General features: G+C 40.6%; 1 non-coding gene across 1 annotated transcript; it reads right to left on the reverse strand.

The window, feature by feature from the left end:
- Positions 1-560: 560 nt before the first annotated feature.
- On the reverse strand, positions 561-633 carry TRNAE-UUC (transfer RNA glutamic acid (anticodon UUC)). Its single transcript has one exon. It is a non-coding gene; the product is annotated as a tRNA-Glu (tRNA).
- Positions 634-8,089: the final 7,456 nt, after the last annotated feature.

The following is an 8,089-nucleotide window of genomic DNA, read 5'->3' on the forward strand; positions in this document are numbered from 1 at the left end:
TTGTGCTGTTTTGTTCCAGCATGAAACTGAAATTCCTTGAGAGTTTGCCAAAACCAGTTCCTTTAATGGGTTCTGCTTAGGGTTCTACCCTCTCTCTTGGCTCTCTGACAGTACCAGAGCAGTGGGTAGAAAACAGAGAGATGCCAAGGACATCACGGGATGGGGCGAAAAGCAATAGAAAGGAAGTTAATCACAGGCTTTAAAAATGTTGTTTAAACAAACCCCACTGTCTTTGGGAGTAGGCACTCTCTTACACTTGTGGTGGATGAGCGGGCCAGTGCTGCCTTTCTGGAGGCAAGTCGCTAATACATGTCAAAAGCCTTAAAAATGTCCTTTGCCCCATCAGTGACAGTCCTAGCAAGTTTTTCTAAGAGAACATACGTGAGTGTAAACAAAGATTTGCATACAGGGTTATTCATCACAGTTTTATTTATTTATTAAATATGAGTGAAGTCATATTTTAACAACTGAAGGAAGTTAATTAAAGACCTTCAGGTTTTTGGAAGGTTTTTTTTGTTTTCTGTTTTTTTGGTTGCGCTGTGAGCCTTGCAGGATTTTAGTTCCCTGACCAGGGATTGAACCTGGGCCCTTGGCAGTGAAAGTGCCAAGTCCTAACCACTGGACCACCAGGGAATTTCCATCACAGTTTTATTTATGATGGTGGAAAACAAGAAATAATCAGTTTCAGAAACACGTCCATAAAAGGGGATTGGTTAAATTAATTTTAGTACATTACACAATGGAATACTAGGCAACTGTATTAAGTAATAGTACAGAAGCTTCTTTATTAACCTGAAAAGATGTTCAAGTGATACTATTTAATAAAAAAAAAGCAGGTTACAAATCACTAATACTAAGTATGTTTGTATTCCATAAAAAATGATAGTAGAAACATACACATATACATTTGGGGAAACTGGAAGGTTATATGCCAAATTTTGGTTCTTTGAGTGTTGTTGTAATTTCTTCTTTTTACTTCTCTAATTTATAAGTTTTACAGTGACCTTCCATTACTTGTATAATTTTAAAAGTCTATTAATAAATAACTAATTTTACTTATGTAAAATATTTTTAATTAAAAAAAGTCCTAGAAGCTTTCCTTAAAGAAAGGGAATTTTTATTCAATGTCCCAAGAATTCCAAGACTAACTCACTATCTTCTGTTCTCAAATTGATCCCTCACAAATTTTGGAGGGGGGGCAATTTATTATTTTGGGCCCCATGAAAGACAGCTAGTTAAATCCAGGTGAAAGCATTGAACCTACTGAATTTTTGAGCTACTGTCAAACACTGTCCAGAATAGCCCCCAAGAAAGCAGGTCTCATACTATCACCTCGCAGAACTCCCGGCTCCCCAAGTAACGACATCCGTGAGGGCCAGCTCTGTAGAGGGGAGGCACCAGCTGCCATGAGAGCTGAGATGAGCTGCAGATGAAGGGATTCAATAGTCCCATCTCTGCCCTCTCAGAACCCTGCCAATGGAGATTCAGGGATGGGGGTGGGGAATAAACCTTGAGCAAATCATAAATAAACTTCCGGCAAGGATGTGATTTCAACTCTCCACGCATATTCCCTCTCTCTCTCTCTCTCTCTCTCTCTCTCTCTCTCTCTCTCTCACACACACACACACACACACACACACACACACACACACACACACACACACACACACACACACACACACACACACCCCTGCAGATGAATTTGACATTACCAATGGCAGCTTTTCCCAGTATGAAGGAAGGAGGGTGGTGGTGAAAGAGTCTTCCCTTGTCACCTGTATTTATTATTTCCTTTCCTAATGGAGAAATTTTTGTGAGTCCAAAATAACGTACAGAAGCATTCGATGTGAACAGTTGAGACACAACTTCAGTGCTCATTACTCGGGTAACTCTCCCCCACTCCAATTTTCTCAACACTGTCACACCAAACCAGATAAACTCTTGGGGCACAACAGAGCATACGACAGCCTGAATGAGATTTCTATGAACCCACTGGAAAGCGTGGGTACCATATGAACTGTGGAGATCTGCAAACTGCCTGGTGGGAGGAGTGGCCCTTTCCAACACCCCTTTGCTGCTCCGCACCCCCGGAGGGGCGTGGCCTTCATTCTCTGCCAGGCCAGGCAGGGAAGCTGAGGTCCCCAAGTTCCCCCTGACCTGCCTCAAAACTTCACCCTCAGGCTTCCATTGACTGCCTGCTCTCCGGGAGTCCAGAGATGGCCCTGACGCTGGACAGGTGAGGCAGATCAAAGGCAGAATGCCTCCTCAGGTTGCCACTAACTGAGCACTTCAAATGGTCGCCTTTAATCACAAGAGCAGCATCTGCATGGGCTTTGGATTTTGAAAAACAATATTGGCCAAAAGGTACCAAGCAGAAAGGTCTAGAAGAAAGCACTAAAATACAGGGGAGAAAAGATATGTCCATACTAAATATAAGGCAGGCCATTGCTTTTTAATTTCCCCAATATTGCTTTATATATGGTACTTTTTTTAAAAAAAAAAAGGTCAGGAAGTACCTGTATTTCAGATTAGCTCAACCAAATTTTACTTAACCTCTCTGTGCCTCACTATCCTCTTCTGTAAAATGGTAATAGAAATAGAAAATACCCCATAGGTTTGTTCTGAGAGTGAAATGAATTAGTATGTGTAACCCTCTCAAAGCCCCTGGCATGTGGTGAATGCTCAATAATTACCATTATCATTATCACTGTCGTTATCATTACTAAGCATCCCTTACTACCAGGCCCTCTGCTGAGAGTTGTATGTGTAATAGTTGAATCTTTTTTATTGAACTATATCATTCCACTGTATGAACACTATTTATCCATTCTTCTACCAATGAACACTTGAGTTTTTTGTATTTTTTTGGCTATTATTAATAAAGTTGCTATGAACCATCTTGTACTTGTCCTTTGCAGGACATATGCACCCATTTCTTTTGGGTACACACCTTGGAGTATAATTACTAGGTCACAGTTCAGGTTCAGTAGATACTGCCAAATAGTTTCCAAAGTATTGCCAATACTTATTTATTAAGCATTTATTTTGTGTCAAGCATGGAACCATGGAGCTACAGGGTAAACAGGACACAGAGTTAGAAACACTACCCCCCACCGAATAGCACTTGAAACATCTTGGCTTTTACTATCCCCCTTTATCTTCCAGTAGAACATAATGAGTGCCACAGAACTGATAGAAGAGTTGAGAAACAGAAAATATCAGCAATGTGCTTACAATCTCCCAGATCACAAAGCCAGTTAACAGCAGAACTGGAATTAGTAGAGGAACAACAACAACAAAATTCCACTCTTTGGTCTATACAACTTGGTCATAAACCTTCAAAGGGAAGCCATCCTCGGGTTTGTGCAGTAGTCGACAGTTCCTGCCCCTGCCTGCCTTTATTAGACTAATGTGCACTACATTAGCAGAGTGTATCTGGGACCCTAGGGAGCTCCTGAAATCCTTCTCTGTGCTCTTGAAAATCCCAGAATTGAGCTACCTGAGCTAATCCTTAGTGTGGCTCCAGGAGAAGGCAAACAAGAGGAACATCAGTTGTTACCTTTCCCTCAGCATAAGAAAACTGGATATCTTAAGAAAAAAGAGAGAAATAAAATATTCTGGTACCTACAGTTAAATGTTCTCCTTGCCACAGATCAGTACATTCTAAATTCAGCGTGGGGATGAATGGATACGAACAGTCCTGGGTAGAGGGGATAGACCAGGGTTTCTCCACCTTGGCGCTATTGACATTTTGGGCTGGGTAACTCTCTGTTGTTGGGGGCTGGTCTGTGCACTGTAGGATGTTCAGCAGCATCCCTGGCCTCCACCCACAGATGTAAGTAACACCCCCTAGCCCCAGTGTGACAGCCAAAAATGTCTCTAGACATTGCCAAATGTCCCTTGGGGGGCAAAAGTGTCCCTGCCTGAACCACTGGGATATGCTTATGTTAAGAATGTGGTACAGTTGAACTTTTATATTTTTCATCATTTCAAATCCTGAACATGTAAAGATTGTAAAGCAAAAGGGCTGACATTTAATATCACAGAACTTTGATACTCTCTAGACAAGCGTCAGGTACACTTAGCCTTTTACTTCTTTAAGGGAAATGCACTAGAATACTAAAAAGAGTAATAAACAGAAAATCCCATTTCAATTCTTGAAAAGTCTGAATTATTCAATTTTTCAATATGATCTTATTTCAAATTCGGCAGAGTGACTTCTTCAGTTACCTCTTTGTTGAATAATAATTTGCAATTGCATATCGGTTATATATTAATAGATATTTCCAAAGGGCTTTAAGGTCTTTGAAAACAATTTCTTCTCTTAAATGCTTAGTTCTGTTGATATTATTGATATATGTGATTTTCTCTATCGCTGAATAGAAGCTTTGGTAAACAGATGCTAAAATTTTGGACCTTGTCTAATTATGTCCAGCTGGGTCAGAGGATTATTTATTCCAAAGAAGGAACTTCTTTCCCATTATGATAAAGGTTTAACAGTTTGTATCTCTCTTATTCCTTCATTCAGTTAAAGAAAGTAATTATTGAGCACTTACTAGGTGCTCTGCCCTGGGGATATAATGATCCACACGACAGGCTCAGTGAGCATGCTGGTGGCGTTAGGTGGAAAAGGCACTACTGAGCCATCAGTAGTGGCAAGTTCTTAGTTCTCATCTGCCAGTGGCCAGCTCTGAGACCTTTGGAGGGGCACTCCATCTTTCTAGAACCATCTATTAAATGAGATAGGTAGATTAACTGAAATGGCAGACAGTGCCAACTCACATCAACTGCTATTGGCCAGAGCACTGGATTTATGAGGCTCCATCTTCACTCAATGGCAGAGAAGGCTATCATTGATTACTGACGTCTGCCATGGGCACACTATGGGAAACGGATAGCACCCCACATGAATTCGCCATCCCTGGATTCCTAAGGCTTCAGATTCTATGATTTGCAAGAAATCTCCCTTCCTGCTTCAGTATACTTTAGCGCGGGAGAGCAAGGTTATTTAAGTTTCTTACTTTGGAAACAGGCTGTATTCTCCCTTTTCCCTTATCCTCCGCTTCTAATTCTCTTGGTCCTAGAGAAGAAATGTAAGTTATTCCACAAAATAATTCCCCCTAAGGTTAGTCTGCAATATTCTCTGACATCTTGTTCTGTCTTTGAAAAGATCAAATTAGGCAAAATTTGACCTCCCTTCATTCAGGGCTGTTTTGGGTAAATGATTTTTCAGTGCAGTGAGAGATGACTGTTTTCTTAATTTTGAGTAGATGAAAATAGACACCAATCAACAAACCTTTGGCTAAGGGGAAAAATCTTTTAAGCTCACATTTTGCTTCAATTACATTGAGGACAAAGGAGCACGTTGCACCCTGTGCATGAATAGATGCTCCATTATTCAAAACAACATCAACGAGCATTCCGTCCCCTATAGAAAATATGCAGTCACTGTTTAATTCAATGGTAGGATGCAAATTTAAATTCCCAGAAGGGGAAGACTGTTAATGCCATTTAAATTGGTTGTAAATTACAGATAATACGCTTGAGACCCCCGAATACAGATTAGTGGAGTATTGCTTTAGGAATTCAATTCTAGTTTGAATTTACTGTGTATTTATCTGTGAAATATAAAGCCATGAAGGCTTGTTAACAGCTACATTTTATTGCCTATCTTTTTCATTTCTGAAGCAAATATTTCACTTTTAAATGCCACAGAGATGGTTCAGCGTACTATAAGGAAATGCCATGATGTTAAAGACAGATCAGTACTCTCAGAGGCAGCTCCTCATTAAAAAACAAACAAACAAAACAAAACAAACCTAACGCAGGGACACTACAACGGAATTTAATCAAGATATCACACTAGCTGACTCTTCTTTTTACCTCGTTTCTATTGGTGTTCCTGCAGTTTAAAAATCCCAGAGTCACAGGACAATCATGAGTTTCAGAAATTAGGGGCTGGCTGTGATTATCTCTTGCTGCTAAAGTATATCGGCCACTTAGAGGTTGTTTCTCATTTTCACAGATTAACTAATCATGAGTGGGATGCCTGATGGGCGAGTCTTTGTTGGAAGAATTATTCCTTAAAAACAAGGGCTTTTCAGGAGGAGAAAGTGTTAGATAAAAATGGACACTTTTCAGCAAATGTTTCAGAGTTTCCAGCTTGAAGAGTAGCAGTTTCCCTCCCAGTTCATAGAAATAAAAAACGGTTCCCCCCTTGATGTGGTTTCATGTCTCAGGTAGGAAATAGGTTACTCAGGGTGATACAAATAAATCAGCTTTGAGCTCGTGTTCTTTCTCTGGCAGCCTATGGGGCGTGTTTTTATTTTGTGTGTGTGTGAAGTGAAAGGTATAAAAAAAAAAGTCACCATTGATATATATACACAGAATGGAGCCAAGCTACGGAACAATGGAGGAATGCCTAATTCATTATGCCAGAAAATGGATTGTTACCATCAATACCACATGGAGTTAATCATTTCCAAAGAACTATAATGCCAAGCTATCCATAACACTGCACCTAAATGGAATAATGTTTTATTTTTTCTTTGATCTGTCAAAGGTGCTTCAAGCTTTGCCAGGACCTTAGTGACACTATCAACATTTCATTGTATAGTTCCTATGAATTACACAGACCTTGTGATATCCCAGAGGTTAATGGAATTTTAAAAATCCCTGGTATTATCTTTTTTACTTGTCATTTGTTTATGCGTTGTAAAAGAACACAGAACCTGCCCCCCTTTTCTTTTTCTGGCTATTTGCAATTAGCTTAAACAGAAGTTTTTTTCTCTATACCTAAGGATAAGGATGAAGAAAACAGCCAGTTGAAACCCAAAGCTTCAAAAAAAAAGGTGGATGAAATTCAGGTAATCTCTGCCTGTGTTAGGAGACTCTGACAAAGTGTGTGTGTGTGTGTGTGTGTGTGTTAGTAGTGGTGGCGGGATCTCTCTGCCTTTTCCTTGACAAGATTTGGGTTAGAATAGTCCTGATGCACATAAAGTGAATGATGAGACTCTGGATTTCATTCTTAAGTCTTCGGTCCTCTGGGCATCTGTATATCTTATCAGATGAGGCTGGAGGCTGGCTTCCAGTGCTAGCTGTGTCCACCTGCGCCAGCAGGGACTGATCAGCACAGCAATGGTCATTTATCTTTTCTCTGTGTCCTGGGGGTGGATTTGGGACATGCACACTCTTTCTGGGAGAAGCCATGGACCGGTGTTCCAATATGGTGGGTGGGCAGTGCCAGCCTGCTCTAGGTCCCCATAACCTGGCCCCCAACCCCCCAAGCTAACAGGAACAGAGAAGCAGGGCAGAACAAGTGCCAGGCTGGGGGCCAGGTGACCTGGGTTCTTGCCTGGCCTCTGTCATCTTCTTTATCAGATCTCTGGGTCTCAGTTGAGAGTGATGAGTTTCCTCATCTTGAAAGCAAGGAGGGTCATTCATTTTAACTAACCTTTGGTGAGCACTTAACACATACTAGACTCTGCCCTGAATCCTGGACAAAAATAAAAGTAAGACATGATTCCTTTCCTCAAGGGGTTTAAGGTAAAGAACCAGAGTGGGTGTAGACAAACTTGTAGACAGATAATAGCAATAAAATGCGGTAAGTTCTTAACCCCAGTATAAACAGAATACTGTCAAAGCCTAGAGGGAGAACCACCAGGTAGAGTTAAGATCACTTCAGCATAACCATTAAAAGCATATACTTTCAAGCCAGACCACTTGGGTTCAAGACCTGGCTTTGACTTTATAAGCTGTGTGACCCTGGGCAAGTCACTTAACCTCTCTGTGCCTCATTTTTCTCATCTTTCAAATGGAGGTGATAATCGTACCTACCTCTTTGGATTATTCAAGCAGTTATGACAGTGCCTGGCATGTAATGAGCCCTACCTATATTCATATATTATGATAATGTTCTAGAATTCTCACAAGTCCACAGGGCTGCAAAGGAACTAGTGAATGAAAGAGAATCCTTAATTGAAAAAATAATCTAACTGCATTTCATAGAGAATGAAGATACATAAGCATATTTCATGCTCATTAGGCATCAGTTGGTTCACTAACATCCCTGCCTCCATGAATGCCCATA

The sequence above is a fragment of the Mesoplodon densirostris genome, chromosome X (assembly GCF_025265405.1).
Source record: "Mesoplodon densirostris isolate mMesDen1 chromosome X, mMesDen1 primary haplotype, whole genome shotgun sequence".
NCBI lineage: Eukaryota > Metazoa > Chordata > Mammalia > Artiodactyla > Ziphiidae > Mesoplodon > Mesoplodon densirostris.